Source organism: Pimephales promelas, chromosome 1 (assembly GCF_988280905.1).
Source record: "Pimephales promelas chromosome 1, fPimPro1.hap1.1, whole genome shotgun sequence".
Classification (NCBI taxonomy): domain Eukaryota; kingdom Metazoa; phylum Chordata; class Actinopteri; order Cypriniformes; family Leuciscidae; genus Pimephales; species Pimephales promelas.
In genome coordinates this window covers 22,625,815-22,643,349 of record NC_142769.1, presented here as the reverse complement: position 1 = coordinate 22,643,349, position 17,535 = coordinate 22,625,815, and positions in this window count along the sequence as shown.

Here is a 17,535-nt window from a genome sequence, read left to right as displayed (position 1 = left end):
CATGAAAATTAGCATTTTCTATTGTGCGTGTGAAGTTTGGATGCACTGTAAGGCCTTTCGCCATCATCCAATCAGACAGACCCGTGCTGATTTTGAATGGCCTCTGATTTAAGTGACACAAAAGCACTTTTGTGTGAGAGCTACACCATATTCATCACATTGTGCCTTCAACATAAATCTGATTGGATGTCTTGGGCACTTTGATGTCGCTCCAGTGTACGAGTGGCATTGTGATGTCTAACTTCTATCTGTATTACCTATTTCAGCACTTAGAGCAGGAGGTCTTTTTAATTTGCGAAGAGTGAATTCATAAAAAAAATTCTCTTCTCTGATAATACACCAGCAGAATGATTGACACTACTTTACAGAGCCTCACAAAAGCCTGATTTGGGTCAAATGAAAGGGGCCGGGTGTGGGCCTTATTCAGACTAATTTTAATCTTTCACTCCCTCTTTTTTTTTATATATATAGACACTTTTCTATAGTTTTGTCTTGTTCCCCTTTTGGACATCATATAGTTCTCAAAGAAGGAATCCCAGTGTTATATGGAAAACAACAGCCTCAATTTTCCTATTAAAACTATTTTACAAGTCAGCAGCCAAATACTGAAATACAACACTTTAGCCTTGGATTTTATGTCTTACATTGGCAATATTCCCGTTATTCGTCACAAAAAGTGTCCCTTCTCCTCCGTTTTCTCTCTCTCCATTTGGTTGTTTATCTCTTTCTCTCTCCATCTCTCTCTCTCTCTCCAGCTCAAGGCTCATGATTGTGTGCAGTCAGGTTGATTTGCCCTGTCTGGCTCTGCATGCTAAACGCTGTCTTAAATTGCCCAGCACCCTCCGCACACACTCCTTCTTGCACACACAATAGTCATCCGTCTCGGCCGAGGGCCAGACCCCCCTCCCGCCCCCTCAAACTTCATCACACACACCCAAAACAAACCCTGCTCTGAGCACTGTACTCCTCAGTCCAGCGAAAGAGAGAGTGTGCTTTATTCCACACTCATGCTTTGACTCCCCTTTTGAGAAAATTTCATTAGTCCTGTTTAAAAATAGAGATAAGAGAAAGATTAGTCCCGTAATGTATGACGATTAAACAAACAGTGATTTGGTGAGCCCGTGTGTGGTCAGTGAGTATTCTCTGAGCGTTGGTGCTGGCCAGGAGCCTTGTAAGCAAATACGCTCCTGAAGTTCCTATATCTCTAAGCCACACTTCCATTGTTGTGAGGCGACTCATATCTCCATGGCTTCTGCTTGTTTGAGGAGCTGGTCTGATAGAGGCCCTCTTTGTGGGTGGCTTTCTGAATTTATTCAGGCCCCCCAATGTAATCTAAATAATCAACTAGCTTTCTTAACTATGGAGGTTGGTGGCTGATTAGATGTTTGTGTTCCCATGTTTATTTCCTGCTGATCAGCTGTGTTGTCTCATTATCTCATTGATGATTGTTATCAGAACGGGCAGTTATGACCTCAATGCTTGGCTTCGTTTCAAACTGCCCACTACCCACCCCACTTTCTTTTCCTTTTAGGATGTTATTTTCATTCAAAACTTTTCAAAATACCAGTAAATACCATTGTTTTTGCAGACCCAAAAGGATGCAAACGATATCATGAGACTTATTCACCAGTGATTTCTACTTTTAACCGTGCTTTCTCTAAATAGTGTTTTCTTTGTATTTCAATTTTATTACACTTCCACGAATTATTGATGAATTTACATTTCAGTGATTCAAGTATGTTGAATCAACATGTTTTCTGTTGTAAATTATTGATGGGGAGTTGTTCTGAGATTCATTAATCAGAGTGTTAACGTATTTTTTAAATCTTTTTTTTTATTTTTTATTTACACTACATTCAAAATTTTGGGGGTCAGTAAGATATAGTTTTGAAAGAAGTCGCTTTTGCTCACCAAAGCTGCATTTATTTGATCAAAATAGGAATAACTGAATTTTTATTGCAATTTAAATTACTGTTTTCTATTTTAATATATTTTAAAAATACATAATTTCAGCAACATTACTCCAGTCTTCAGTGTCATAATGATCCTTCCGAATTCATTGTAATATTCTGATTTGATGCTCAAGAAATATTCCAAATTATTATTAATGTTAAAAATGTTATAAGTTAATGCTTAATGTTTATGTAAAAAATATTATACATTTTTTCCAGGTTCTTTGATGAAAAGAAAATGGTTGCAGAGAGAGCTCAATGCGTTGCAAATGAAGGAAACATGCAAATAGAAAAACACCCTCAAATTAAGAAAACATCTTCATCAGTTTCACAACACATGTGTGCTCCAAATACTCACAACACAACCAAATACAGAAACATCCCACAAATATTCACAACACAACCAAATACAGAAACATGCCACAAATACTCACAACACAATCAAATACAGAAACTTGCCACAAATACTTGCAACACAAATACAGAAACATGCCACAATATACTCACAATACAATCAAATACAGAAACATGCCACAAATACTCTGTCACGTGTCTGTCCTGTCATGTTAGCACATGCGTGGTGTGGTTATGTTGAGCCATGTGCTCCTGTCAGTGTTTGATCCTCCCCCTCGTTACCTGATTAGTGTTTGCGTTCTCCCACCTGTTCCCTCTTGATTTGTTCCCTATGTTCCTTCATGTTTGCAGTCTTGGTTGGATCTTTGTCTTATATCTCACCTGTTCCTCGGTGTTATTCATGGTCAGTGTATTGTTTTTCAGTTTTATTGAGTACGTTTTACCCCTCGTGGGTTTTTGCTTTGTGTTTTGTTTTATTTTGTTAATAAATCATCCCTTCACTGCACTTGAGTCCTTCCCTTCACTTTTGTTAGTCTATCGTGACATACTCACAATACAACCAAATACAGAAACATGCCGCAAATACTCACAACACAACCAAATACAGAAACATGTCACAAATATTCACAACACAATCAAATACAGAAACATGCCAAATACTCACAACAAAATCAAATACAGAAACATGCCAAATACTCACAACACAACCAAATAGAAACATGCCACAAATACTCACAACAAAGTCAAATACAGAAACATGCCAAATAATCACAACAAAATCAAATACAGAAACATGCCAAATAATCACAACAAAATCAAATACAGAAACATGCCAAATACTCACAACACAATCAAAACAGAAACGCGCTGCAAATAGAACAGTACACAACGGAAATGTTTCCAGCGGAACCAAATAAGTGACGAATCCGTCTGGGACGTGCTTATTGCTCTTGTCTACTTTTTAAATTTATTTTTGTAAATTTTTTATTTCATTTTTGCAAAACATTCAGAGATGACATGACATATGACTTTGTATAGCCTACAACATGTTAAATTTCATCAGAATACAAATGAGAAAAGAAGAGTTAAAAAAACTAAAAAAGATAGACAAAAAGAACATGAGGGTAAGATTTTTTTGTATAAAATGTATATTTATTTGCAACAGTTATGTTAACAGCAATAATAAGATATTTCTGGTAATAACACAGCTATTCATGGGAACATCCCAGGTGAAAATAATGAGGGAATTACATTGTCTTTCATTGCTCCCTTCGCCAAGTCGTTCCAAGAGGCAAAAATGATGGCAAAAATGCCCTGCTCACTCCAAAGTCCCAACTTCACCTGTATTTGGTTGTGTTGTGAACTTTTGTAGCGCGTTCTATATTTGGTTGTGTTGTGACCTTTTCCAGCACGTTCTGGGTTGTGTTGTGAACTTTTGCAGCGTGATCTGTATTTGGTTGTGTTGTGACCTTTTGCAGCAAGTTCTGTATTTGGTTGTGTTGTGAACTTTTGCAGCGAGTTCTGTATTTGATTGTGTTGTGAGTATTTGTGGGATGTTTCTGTATTTGGTTGTGTTGTGAGTATTTAGAGCACACATGTGTTGTAAAACTGATGAAGATGTTTTCTTAATTTGAGGGCGTTTTTCTATGTGCATGTGTTTTCTCATGAGCATGAGCTCTCTCTGCAACCGTAATAGAAAGTTAAAATGAACAGTATTTATTTGAAATATAAATCTTTTGTAATATTATAATAATATAGTAAATGCATCCTTGCTAAATAAAATTATTTTATATATATATATATATATATATATATATATATATATAATCATTTTATTTATATATTTTGTTTTATTTATATACAGTATATATAAAAATCGTTCTGACCCTGAATCCTGAAGAGTGCAAGAGTGTTTTCTCCAGTGCTCAAAACAACAGGTACAGTTAGTTTGAGGTCAACATAGAGTGACAGCATACAGTGATGACCCTCTGAAAGAGGTCACACAAAAGCTAGGGTGTCACTCCGGATTCCATCCCTGCCATTTTAGGCCTGCCCGCTGTATGCCATTCTTCAGCTGTCCCTCCGGGCCACCATGCTTCGACAGACAAATAATGATAAGACTCCACTCCTGATAAGCTTTTCATGCTTCAAAGAATGATGGCTGTGGTACCCTAAAAGAAGGTAAAAGCATCTTTACTTTTGGTAATATCAGTCCACATCTACATACACATCTGTGCATGCGTGATAGCATGCAAGATAAGCATCTTGTGGCTTCAGATGGGTTTTCAGCATGCAGTGTCTTTAATTTCCAAGTTTAATAATTTGCCTGGTGTTCTCGCCTCCCCTTATCACCCACTGATTAACAATCTGTATGCTTAGTGTGACACTATAGTTACGAAAAGGCATAGATGTGAGGCCTAAGCTCATTTATCAAAAGCCTGATGATAAGGTACATGCTCCAAACACTTTTTATGTCAATAACTAAGCAGGTGTGGGAAACCACTGCTATGAAAGACTAGTCACTCCCAACCAGGGGTTTGGGATACTTTGAAAGATAAATTATGTTTGACATTTAAATCTATAAAACTGAATTTGCATATAATCTTGTCAAGACTGTAGTCAAATCATGTACCACTGTTAATACACCTTATTCACGGCAGCGCCATCTTTGATTTTTAATGAGAATGAGAGCGAGGCTGTGAGGGATAGACATGCATCTCTTCAATAGGCTGTACTGTTATTTACAGCCCATTCTCACTCCCAAGGCGTCACCTTACTGACGCCTTGGGAAGCATTTGGACATGCTTCAATATCTGACGCTTTAGGCGCCCTTTAGCGTCAGCTAGATGACGCCTATAGGATCGCGTGTACCCTACCCCCACCCCACACCTAAACCTAACCGCGTCCTCTAACTGACGCTTTCCTTTAGCGTCAGTTAGATGACGCCATAGGATCGCGTGTACCCTACCCCCACCCCACACCTAAACCTAACCGCGTCCTCTAACAGACGCTTTCCTTTAGCGTCAGTTAGATGACGCCGTAGGATCGCGTCATGTAAGTGACGCTAAAGGGCGCCTAAAACGTCAAATATTGAAGCATGGTCAAAGGTGACGCCTTGGGGTGAAAATGCGTTGTTATTTAATGTGTTTTCAGATTGTTCTACTCATGAAACACTGGAAATGTCAGTTGACAAAAAACTCCCGACAATGTAAGCTGTGGAAAATTGTAAGTAATCTAACCGCTTTATTCAGCTTTTTACAGCGGATGCCATTGGAAACACGGTAAGTCTATCCCTCACAGCCTCACTTTCATACCTGTCATGGTGCTTCTTTTGAATAAGGTTTATATACCACTGTAATCAATCGTTTAAATAATACTGTAAATAATGTTATAATTTGATTAGAAGTGTCAGTAAATATTTTAATATTATAAAAGATTTATGTCGCAAATAAATGCTGTTCTTTTAAACTTTCTAATCATTAACAAATCCTGAAATACATGTATCACACTTTCCACAAAAATATTAAGCAGCACAACTGTTTTAATAAAAATAATAATACATATTTATTAGAATGATTTCTGAAGGATGTAACACTGAAGAATACAGTAATGATGATTAAAATTCAGCTTCGGAATCATAGGAATAAATTACATTTTAAAACAGAGCACACATATTTAAAATTGTAATACTATTGAACAATATTACTGTTTTACCATATTTTTGATCAGACAAATGCAGCCTTATTTTGGTGAGCAGAAGAAACGTTCTTACAAAAATTTAACCTTCCCTAAAATTATGAACAGAGGTGTACATTTGTATTATTATTATTATTATTATTATTAATATTTTAAATCATTATAATATGTTACACTTACACTTATTTTTTGCACCAAAACGCGACGAAGGATCACAATGAATTTGATTTATCATGCATAAAATTACCCTTTTACGTTGTGTAATCTTTTTCTACACTTGTTGGGCAAATGGCGGAGATGCTACGCAATAGATGCATTCAAGCAACAGCTCTCAAAGACCAACTAAACAAAGCCCAAAAATTTGTGTGCCTGATTGCTGTTCTACATTCTGTATCTGAACTTCCAGATATACACACAGATGACTTTCATGATAACTCCATAGTTTCTTCTCAAGAAAGTGTTCATGCTTGATCAAACATTTGCTGAGCTGATTATCATTCAGCACTCATCAGAGCACTAGCTGCTCCAAACAAATACAACGACTGTTTACACTGCTCCAGTTATTTAGAAAGCAGCAGCGCATCTCACCGGCCATAGTGTAAATTCCAAAGAAAATTATTTACACAATCTCCATACGATGAGATGGATTTGATGGCAACCCCCTAAACACACACACAAACTCATTGTAAAATCTCCTAATGCAATTACATCGAGTATGTGTGCACTTGTGAATGGCACACAACACACAAATCTGCTCTTGCAAAAAAAAACAAAAAAACACGTAGCCTACTTTTTTTCCCCTGACTATTTACATTTCATCTTTCAATGAAGACAAAAAGAGCTCACATGCATACCAAGAGCAATATTTACCTCTTGCCATATACACGCGTATTTTTCTGTGTGGACAATTTATTGTATTTTTTAAATATTTAACCGTCCAGACCTATCCTCTTGTGAACATTCAACTGCGTCTCTGCAAGGGGCTTTTGTTTTCCCAATGCCTCACCCCATGCTTTTCTCATTGGGTGTATTTGTCCATCATTGCAGAAAGACATAATGGAATTCAGGCTCTAATCACATCTACGCTTTCCGCAGTGTTTTTGTACGCTTTCTCTCCCGCTCATTATATCAATACTCATCTTCTAGCCGTCCCGAGCCGCCCTCTGTGAGCGGAGGACATGGGACGGAGGGTGCGGGTGGGGTGGAGAGGAGTCTGAATGGGTTTATGAGGGGGGTTGGGGTTTGTTGAAGGGGTCTGAAGACTAAAGGTTTTGGGTTGTTGCTGCCCCTTCAAAAGAGCCAAACGTACCATTAAGTCTTTGTCGGAGAGCTCTTGTACTATGCAGATTTTCGCTAATTCTATTCACAGCTCTCTTCTACCCTAGACATTGAAGAAGTCTGCTGGTTTGGGATATTTTCTTGACCCAACTTAAAAAAATGTGCTTGTGTTTTGTAGTTACGCAAAAATGTTATTTCTCAACTTTCATTGAGAACTTATTTTCGGCCACTAAGTTGGTTGATGGAATGCTTAAATGACATCCATATATCCTGTTTTCAAGGTCAGCTCCTCTATAAAGCTCTGTTTCAAGCTTAGTTCTTCTTTTACTGACCTAGTTTCTTTATTTCTTTCTCTCTCTTGCTGTTTTGATGCATTTTCCTCTTGTTCAATTGGATTTCTTCGGTCTGAAGTGAATTTTGGGGAGCTTAAGGCCCCACCCCTCTTTATTCTGAGCAATAAGTCTACTGTTATGCAAATACCTGTTTTTAAAACTATTTGATTATTTGTTCCTGACATCTAATGCCCTTTTGGAGGAGCTGAATATTTATTTGATTGAGGGTGTCTTAACATAATATGTGAGTGCTCTAAACTAATAGAAATTTCCATTGTATCATATTTGCACACATTGTTTGTTTGTTTTCTTACACGCAAGGTCTGCGAAGTGTCACGTAGAGTTCAGAAAATTTAAAATGAGTTCAGAGTTCAAATAAAAGAAAACTGCTTTTTGAAGGGTGACTAAGAGGTACCACGCTGCGGGCCAGGGTTGTATGCGCTGGAGAGAGAAAACAGCTGACTGAGCTTCACGTCACTTGTCCATCGTTCTCACAGGCTAAATTATCACTGTGATTCCCTGAAGCCTCACTTCCATGTCACTAACTCTACCTATTATTTAGAGAAAAAGTTGAATTATCTGCTGTATGATGCTGATTTTTTTTTTTTTAAATGCATTAAAAATAGCTAAATATATTTTAATTAGCATGATCATCATAGAAAAGGGGTGTAAAGTGTACATTATATAACAATCACTGTTCAAAAGCTTGGGGTTAGTAATATTTTCTAATGTTTTTTTGAATAAAGTCTCTTAAGCTCACTAAGTTATTTGAAATAACTGTTTTCTAAATGAATATATTTTAAATTTATTGGGGTTCTATATATGAAGCATAGGGTTCTTTACTCAACTCCTTTTATGCTAAAAAAGGTTCTATAATGACAAGAAAGAATCCTTTTGGCACAACGGTTCTCTAAAGGCTATAATTCATTTATATATATCATTATTCTGCAATATTTTGTAGTTGTAATTAATTTTTTTTTTATTAAACTGTTGTAGTAACTTCACATTTTAAATTATGCTGATTTTTGGAGGAGAAAAATTGAAATGGCACTCTCCATTTCATATTGATTAACCACATAAAATGATATAGACAACCCCAATTTCTTGAATTTTCTGATCATTCACATGCATTCATAAATGCATTTTAGGGTCTTGATGTCTTTCAATAGTATGAAATATTTAATCCGGAAAGAACAAAACAAAAGATAATGAATGAACCCAAAAGGTTCCACATAGAACCTTTTCCCTGGTTACAAAAAGGGTTCTTATTATTGAACCCTTAAAAACGGGTTCTGTATAAAACCTTTTAGGGGTTCCAAATATGTAGCGCTGGTCAAAATGAACAAATCTTTTTCTGAGTCAATTCGTTCATTTAGTTCGTTGAATGAATCAAGAGACTCGGAAAAAGATTCGTTCATTTTGATGAACGAGTTCGAACAGGAGAGTCACGAACGTGCATCGCAGCATTTGAGCTTATAAAACTTAAACTTTGTTATTTAATTATTAAATGAGCGATCTTTTCGCTTGATAAGACCCTTATTCATCGTCTTGAATCGTTTAAAGCCCTTTGCAGTTTGTACTGAAAGTGTCTTTTGGACCTTGAACCGTTTGGTTCCCAATGAAGTGCATTATATGGAGAAAAATGCTGGAATGTTTTCATCAAAAACCTTAATTTCTTTTCGACTGAAGAAAGAAAGACATGAACATCTATGATGACATGGGGATGACTAAATTATTAGCAAAAGTTTTTCAAAAGTGAACTACTCCTGTAATGTTCTATATAGAACCTTTTCTTCTAAGAGTGTAGTGCAAAAGCAAGCTTCACATGCACACACCACAAATATGATAAGCAACGGTGACTCTATGGTATGCATGTTGAGACATTTGCCCCTGGCTCTGTTGATACTCAAGACAAAAAGTAAACCGTCGAGTAACTGCCTGTTAACTTGTTGTCACTCACAATCACGTAAGGGTTGGTAATGGCGCAGACCCAACTGTGATGATTAATAATGCTTTGGGTGAAAAATATATGTTGTGATGGATCAGTCACACTGGAAAAAAAAGGTCAAATCAAGACTGATTATGAAATACCATTCAAAAGTTTAGGGTCGGTAAGATTTTAATGTTTTTGAAAGACCTCTCTCATGCTCACCAAAGCTATTTATTTGATATATATATATATATATAAAAAAAATCAAACAAAAATAATATTTGTGAAATATTACATTTTTTAAATAGCTGTTTTCTATTTTAATATATCTTAAAATGTACTTTTTTCTGAAATTTCAGCACTCCAGTCGTCAGTGTCACGATCCTTCAGAAATCATTCTAATTGGCTGATTTGATGCTCAATAATTTTTTTTAATTATTAACATTTTAAAATATTATTATCAATGTTGAAAACATTTGTGCTGCTCAATATTTTTGTGGAAACGTTTTTTTTTCATTATTATTTTGATAAATAGAAAGTTCAAAAGAACAGCATACTTGAAGAAAAAATGTTGTAACAATCTAAAAGTCTTTACTGTCATTTTTGAATGAATGAACAAAAAAAATATGTATACGGTTGGAAACCGTAAATGTAAATAGGTGAAGGGAAGAGTCTCCAAACTGGACTCTCCAAACTCCTTTTAGGGTCAGCTTCAGTGTGATTTGCCAGAGAGTGTGTGCCATTCAGCATACCATCCTTCTTCTGGTGAGACTGAAATGTAAAGTGACAGAACCCGAGGCAGTCTCCTGTGTGTGTCTCGAAAGCGCACTTGATTCAAGACGAATTCTGAGCCTGCCAGGCACAGCTGTACCAACCTCGTCTCACACTCACAGAAGAAAGGAAATATAAAGAAGAAAAAAAAAGATTGGCATGATGACATTATGTCCTATGAGAGCATGTGTGATTTATGTTCTTATTTTTATGAAATTTATACTTCAAGCAAAGCAAATTATGAATAAATCTGCAATTGTTGGTTAATTAATGTTGTTAATAAACTCATCAGCATACATTATGTTTGTTTCTTACAATTTCTTACAAATTCTTACAATTTCTTACAAGTTTGTTTATGACTACAAAAGTCACCTAAGCATGACCCAACTTGTTCTGCACAGATCTGCAAGTTCTCCCATTTTTTACCATGTCTCCTTGTTTCCATGCTTTTTCTTTCTGAATGATGTCCTGTCAGAGGAATGACACACTGCATGTAAGTTAGAATATGGCAATGGATCACCTTGTTCCTTGCTCATCGAGGTCAAGATCACTTTGAGTCACAATGTCTGCATGAAACCCCTTATGCAACTGTACCACCCCCTTCTCTGCGGTCAATAACTGACATACAACTGTATTTTGCCCCAGAACAAGAATTTAAAGCTTCATTTAGCAGCAAAAATAGATATTGATCTCAAACAAACATAGCCGCACTGCAGTTAAGGTAGATGTCTACACTTGTTCTCTGTGCCAAATGGTCTCTCTTCTCAACCACAACTGCAGCATTTTAAACTAAAGTTGAAAACTAAGAATATGAATGAAATTATTGAAATGAATGAAAACTTTCAGTTCAGAAAGAGATGTGGATTTAACCTTTATGGATTCAGTTCAGTAAAGGAGTCGATTGTTTCAAACTTGTTGTTTTGTACTATTCACCAACTAAGAACCAACTTAAAATAGTCATTCATTTGGAAATCATGTTATAGGTGCACTATATGCGGTTTATTCACTAAAAAAAAAAAAAAAAAAAAAAAAAAATCAATGCTGTATTTATTTGGATTTACTATAGAGCACCGAAGAGTCATGTGTTCGTGAATAAGACTACACTGGTCCTACTGTATGTTTTTGATTCACATTAAATAACTGACCCGCAAGAGTCATGTTTTAGCAAATCGGACTACATTGGCCACATGTTGTTTGTGCAAGCAGTCTGTAAGCTCAAATCAATAGGAAGACATTTCTTGCTATTATTTCCAACACACACACCTTAAATTGCATCACATTCAAAACAGACTGCAATCTCACATTCACAACTCACAGTTGCGTCCAAAATACAGACTGCGTTTGTGTTCTGTGGTTTAACTCATAGTGTCGCATGTGAGTGTGCAGTTTCTGTGTGTCATTTATCACATCAGTCTATAGCACACTTTTATTGCCAGGCCCCTCCACACTCAGCAGTGGCAGATGGGGATGGACTGCAAGGAAAAGGGCTTCCTGCTGCGTATCCTTTCTCACAGTTGAGTTGTGGGGTTGCCGAGAGCATTTTGCCTAAAAAGTCCCGCGTCCTAGCATAGGGCGGAGCGTACAAAGTACAGATTCTTGCAGGGGCCTGCTGACCAGGGGCCAGTTATTCTCGTTTACCTTAAAATGCATTCCTTCACCTCCTCCTTCTTCGGGCTGTTTCCCTGCACTGGTTCTCCATTTTGAGACTCCATTCATGCTCTAATCGCTCGGACAATGGACTTGGGCTAGGCCTCTTGCCGTCTTTGATTAAGCTTAGAAATCACATCCTGTCAAATGTAAACCAAAGGCCAGCTCAATCTGTGATAGCATGAGTGGAATGGAGGACCATCTGTTTATCACAGAGAGGCAAAAGGACCTGCATCGGAAGAGATTACAGAATAGATAAGCAGTGTCTAATCTTGGTAACGTATGATTTGTTGGTTTTATGCTACATTCAAGATCATTAATTTACTTTAGCTTATAACTGTAAACCTGACGAGAATAGAAGTATATGTATTTTCGTTCTTTGACCTTACATCCAAGTTCGGTTCAAAACAAACTCAGGTGTCAAAAGTCCCTTTCCTCTACCAGCCTGACACTCACTTTCTTCCTTTTCCATTGACACTTTTCCTCTTCCTATACTTTGCATCACTCCGTTTTTGCCCAGTGGCCAGACACCATGTGGTCTGGATGCTGTCTGCTTTGCACCTTCTATAAAGGCCCAGTGAATCTGCGGACTAATGGCTATTGTGCTTCCCTATTGATCCCTGACCAGCCATATTGAGGCCCAGCAGGATTTCAAAAGGGACAAAAGCAGTGTACTGCATTGTCCTGTCTTCTAAATGAAGAAGTCTGTCCTCCTACAGAGAACAGTCCCTGGAAATGTCAGTAGAGAGAGGGAATGTGGGGGAGGGGGAATGGTTAATTATTAATACACTAATACAGCTCTTCCGCAATTGCTTTACTCCCTGCCAATTTCTACAATGGTGATAGAATCCCTTGAGGTGCACAGATGTTTGACCTCCATCTGTATTACAACAAGTTATGAAGAAAATGTGTGTTGATTCCCTCAGTCTTCTGAGCATGTATTACAACCCATTTTTCAGATAAAAAGCTGAACACTATTTGTGAGTAACATTAAAACTAAATTGTCAATTTTAGTACCTTTAGTATTAAAAATGTGCATGTTAGACACTTTAACAATTGTGTTAAAGTGATAGTTCACCCCAAAATTAAAATTCTGTCATTAATTGCTCATGTCATTCCAAACCCGTAAGACTTTTGCTGAACTTTGGAACACAATTTAAGATATTGTCGATGAAATCTGAGAGCTTTCTTCCCCTCCATAGCATCATTTTTTAGCATCAATTTTTAGCATCATTACTCCAGTTTTCAGTGTCACATGAACCTCGAATTCAGATACACATTCATCCATACAATGTGTTATTTCATTTCAGCATATACACTCTTAAAAAAAGGGTTCATTGGGGTTCTTTACTCAACTCAAAAGAACCTTTTATGCTAAAAAAAAAAAGGTTCTATAATGACAGGAACGAACTCTTTTGGCACAAAGGTTCTTTATAGGCTATATAGGTTCTTTAAAGGATAAGAGACTCAATCGCTTTATATGATGAACACATTTCATTTAGATTTAGATTGACTTTCAGCTGATCCACATCTACATATAGGAACATGATACATATCACTATATTTATATATATATAAGCTCTTTCAGTATTATCAGCAGCTAGAAACATCTAGGAGCTGATTACCCTACTCTATCCTCAGCTCATCCTCATGTCCAGTCAGGATTTGGTATTCTAATTCACCTGTGAATCAGACTAAATTCTCGAATTATTGTTCATTAAAATGTTTACATTAATGATATCTGCAATCCATTTTTGTTAGTTCTGTTTTGTTTGCCCTAAGGGGGGTTATTGCTGTTCTCCCAGCTTTTATCCATGCTAGGCTGCATGAATGCGCAGGGACTTTTTGCAGAACAGAACCATGCCGCCTGACAGAATGCTTGATGCGCAAGAAAAAACCTCGGAAGACAAAACTGCGTAACACACAAGAATGTGTTGAAAGCTGAGCTGAAGCTCAAACTTATTGCTGCGACACACAAGAATAAACCTCATTGGTTCTTGCAGAAGCTCAAACTTCCTCCGTAACACAACATTGAACCTCATTGTTTCTTGCTGAAGCTCAAACATGCTGTGTAAGACACAAGAATTAACCTCATTGGTGTTTGAGGAAGCTCAAACCTGCTGCGTGACACGTACAAAAAAACATCATTGCTTCTTGCAGAAGCTCAAACCTGCTGTGTAACACAAGAGTGAACCTAATTGGTTCTTGAGAAAGCTCAAACCTACTGTGTAACACACAAGAATGAAACTCATTGGTTCTTGAGGAACCTCAAACATGCTGTGTAACACACGAGAATGAACCTCATTGCTTCTTGAGGAAGCTCAAATCTGCTGTGTGACAAGAAAAAACCTCAATGCTTCTAGCAGAAGCTCAAACCTGCTGCTTAACAAAAAGAATGAACCTCATTGGTTCATGAGGAAGCTCAAGCTTGCTGTGTAACTTGAGAATGAACCTCATTGGTTCTTGCAGAAGCTCAAACGTGCTGTGTAACACACGAGAATGAACCACATTGGTTCTTGTGGAAGCTCAAACACGCTGCATAACACGAAAATGAACCTCATCGATTCTTGCTGAAGCTCAAACGTTCTGCTTAACACAGTATTGCACCTCATTGGTTCTTGCAGAGGCGCTGCGTAATATACGAGAATGAACCACGCTGGTTCTTGCGAAAGCTCAAATGTGCTGCGTAACACATGATAATTAACTTTATTGGTTCTTGTGGGAGCTCAAACGTGCTGCATAAGAATTAAACTCCTTGTTTTTTGAGGAAGCTCGAGCTCAAGCCCTCTAAATCAAGGAGCATATCGATAGTTAAAGGAAAGGTAGTAGATAAAACATTCTTCATTAATGGTGAGCCAATACCAACAGTTTCTGAGAAGCCAAAGTCTTGGGAGATGGTACAATGGGGATCTAAAGGACACAGTTCGGGTGGAAGAAGTTACGATAAGCAGTGGAAGGGTTGAAGAGCATAAACAGCTGCGCTCTACCAGGCAAACTAAAATTGGTGCTTTCAGTTTGGTCTACTGCCGAGGTTGCTGTGGCCACTGACTGTGTATGAGGTTTCTTTGACAACAGTGGATAAGCTGGACGTGTTGATAAGTTCAGACATCAGGGAATGGTTGGGAGTTCCATGCTGCCTCAGCTGAGTGGGACTTTATAGTAAAGGAATATTGCAGCAGCCAGTCTCTGCTTTAAACGAGGAGTTTTAGTGTGCCATGGTCAGAGTGGAAAAGACCTTAGTAGAGTCATGCGACAAATGTGTAAGGCAGTGTTGTAGTACTCGAGACTCGGACTCGTCTCGGACTCGTTCTCGAGACCATATTTTAATGGTCTTGGTCTTGTCATGGACTCGTGTGCATTTGGACTTGGAATTGACTCGTACTCGAACATTTTTTTTTTAGGACTCGGACTTATTCCCGAGTCCACTCGGGTTCAATTCAAAATATTTTTCATGATTATTAATTAATAAAATATTTCTTTAAATTGATTGACACGCCCCGGTGATTTTTTTCTAGTGCACAACTGCGCATGACAAATTGTAATAAAATTACTTTTAACACCACCTATGTGGCCTTTTTACCCTAAACTGATCATATTTTTAAGTAAATTCAGTAAAAAAAAAAAAAAGGATTTTTCTAAGTAAATAAAAGTAAATCAACACTGGTCACTGGTCTCGACTCGGACTCGACCGTCTCTGGTCTCGGACTCGACTTGGAATCGACTCTACATGGACTCGGTCTTGACTCGGACTTAACTCTCTCTGGTCTCGGTCTCGACTCGGACTCGAGTGAGGTGGTCTCGACTACAACACTGGTGTAAGGGAGGCAGCCCCTGTTTTAAAAAAACTGGTAGAAAGTGGTCTGCAAAGGCTGCCTTCAAATTGGTGATATCGTGAGACAGGTACAGCATGGAAGAGAGGGTTTTGGGCTAGTTTAGCTACTCCTAAATGGCACAAGGCAGGCCATTAATGTCCAAAATAGGCTTTCACTAAATTTGTTGTTGACATTGGTATTCTAAAAAAATCAAATGCTGCCCAAAGAAGCTCATGTCTCACTGACCCATATGCATGAATGTCACATCTAAGCATCCTGAGAACCCTGGAATGGCCACTTTTTGAACTGAAGTGTCAATGAAGCCATTCTTTTTTCCATTCTTTAGCACGACATGTAGAGTTTGTGCTGTTGTTACAGTAATTGTAGTCATGTTTTGATGTTACTGAGCCATGTTGTTTTTGGCCGTCCTGGTCGTTCTTTGCCTTCGATTTTTTTTCTTGCAGGATTTGCCTTAATAGATGGTGTGAATAAAAGCATAAAATTCAATCTTGTCATCATATAAAGTGATCATGTGTCTTCAGAAAATTTTGACTTTTGATCAGTAGTGACTGAAATTCTGCCTTTGGGAAGGAACCTCTTGTACTTGAAAATGGATAATTTTACATAATTTACTAACTCAGTAGCCATTTCTTGATGTTTCTTAAGTATGCCTACTCATACATAGTAAAAAGTTGCACCAAAAATAAAATTTTGACTCCAATCATACAGTGTGTGCAAGCGAATTTAGTTGTGAAACACAATTACACCAGCACCCTTTTCTTGTAATGCCTACACTCTCTTGTCTACATTCTTCTAATGAACTTGCAGTCTCTCCACTGGCCTAATCCCCCTTTTCAGCTGGAGGGTCATTTGGTGCAGATGCACTTCCAAGCCTTTCCAAAGTTTAATTAAACATTCCCCAGTTTCAGCCAGACTGCCCTTCTCCCCGCTGGCCCATTCAGAGTATTGTGAAGAGTAATGGCGTCCTTGTTTGGTTTAAACCTGTACTCCTGGCTCTGTGGCTTTTTGGTAAAGAGGATGCTGTGCTTCCTTGTAGTCAGAGGTGGTGGGGAGGTTTAACGAGTCTGAGGCAATGATCTGCCAGGACAATGCTGGCTCATTTGTGCGCTGGTATCACATAACCACACGTGCACTCATTCTAGAGGTTAATTTAAAACGGCACTCTTACTGAGCTGCACTGGCCAGCAATTTCAGTATAAAATACTGATTGCTCTGGTATAAACAGCCCTCAGTCTGTTTAGCTAAAGTGAAGGTGGCTTTCCCTCTCTGTCTTCCATGCGAATCACATTTATAATTAATTGTCATTTTTAAGATGCAGTTCTTTTTGTAGATGAATTCAAATGGCTGTAATCTCCTCGCCATCTGCCCGTGTTAATTCAAAGCCTGCTATGATGGATGTGATAAGAGAAAAGTCAAGCTTTAGTCCAAAATCTTTGTTTTCTTTTATGAATTCAATTTCTTATCTCCCTTCACCAGCCCTCTAGAGAAGAACACATTCAGCCTTTCCCTGACCATTTCAAGGCTGGTTGTGTCTGAGAGCCTTTTTTTGTTGTTTTGCGGGTCAGTTGATTCCCCTCTTTGTGTGTGTTTGCCTCATTCTCCCTTTAACTAGATTCAATGTGTTTGCTTTTACTTTTTTTTTTGTTTGGGGCTGGGAGGGCTGACACTTTGCAAGGGTTGAGTAAAACAACCCAACTAGGTCTCTTGGGGCTCTGGTTGACCGCACAGGTCTGCAAGCATAT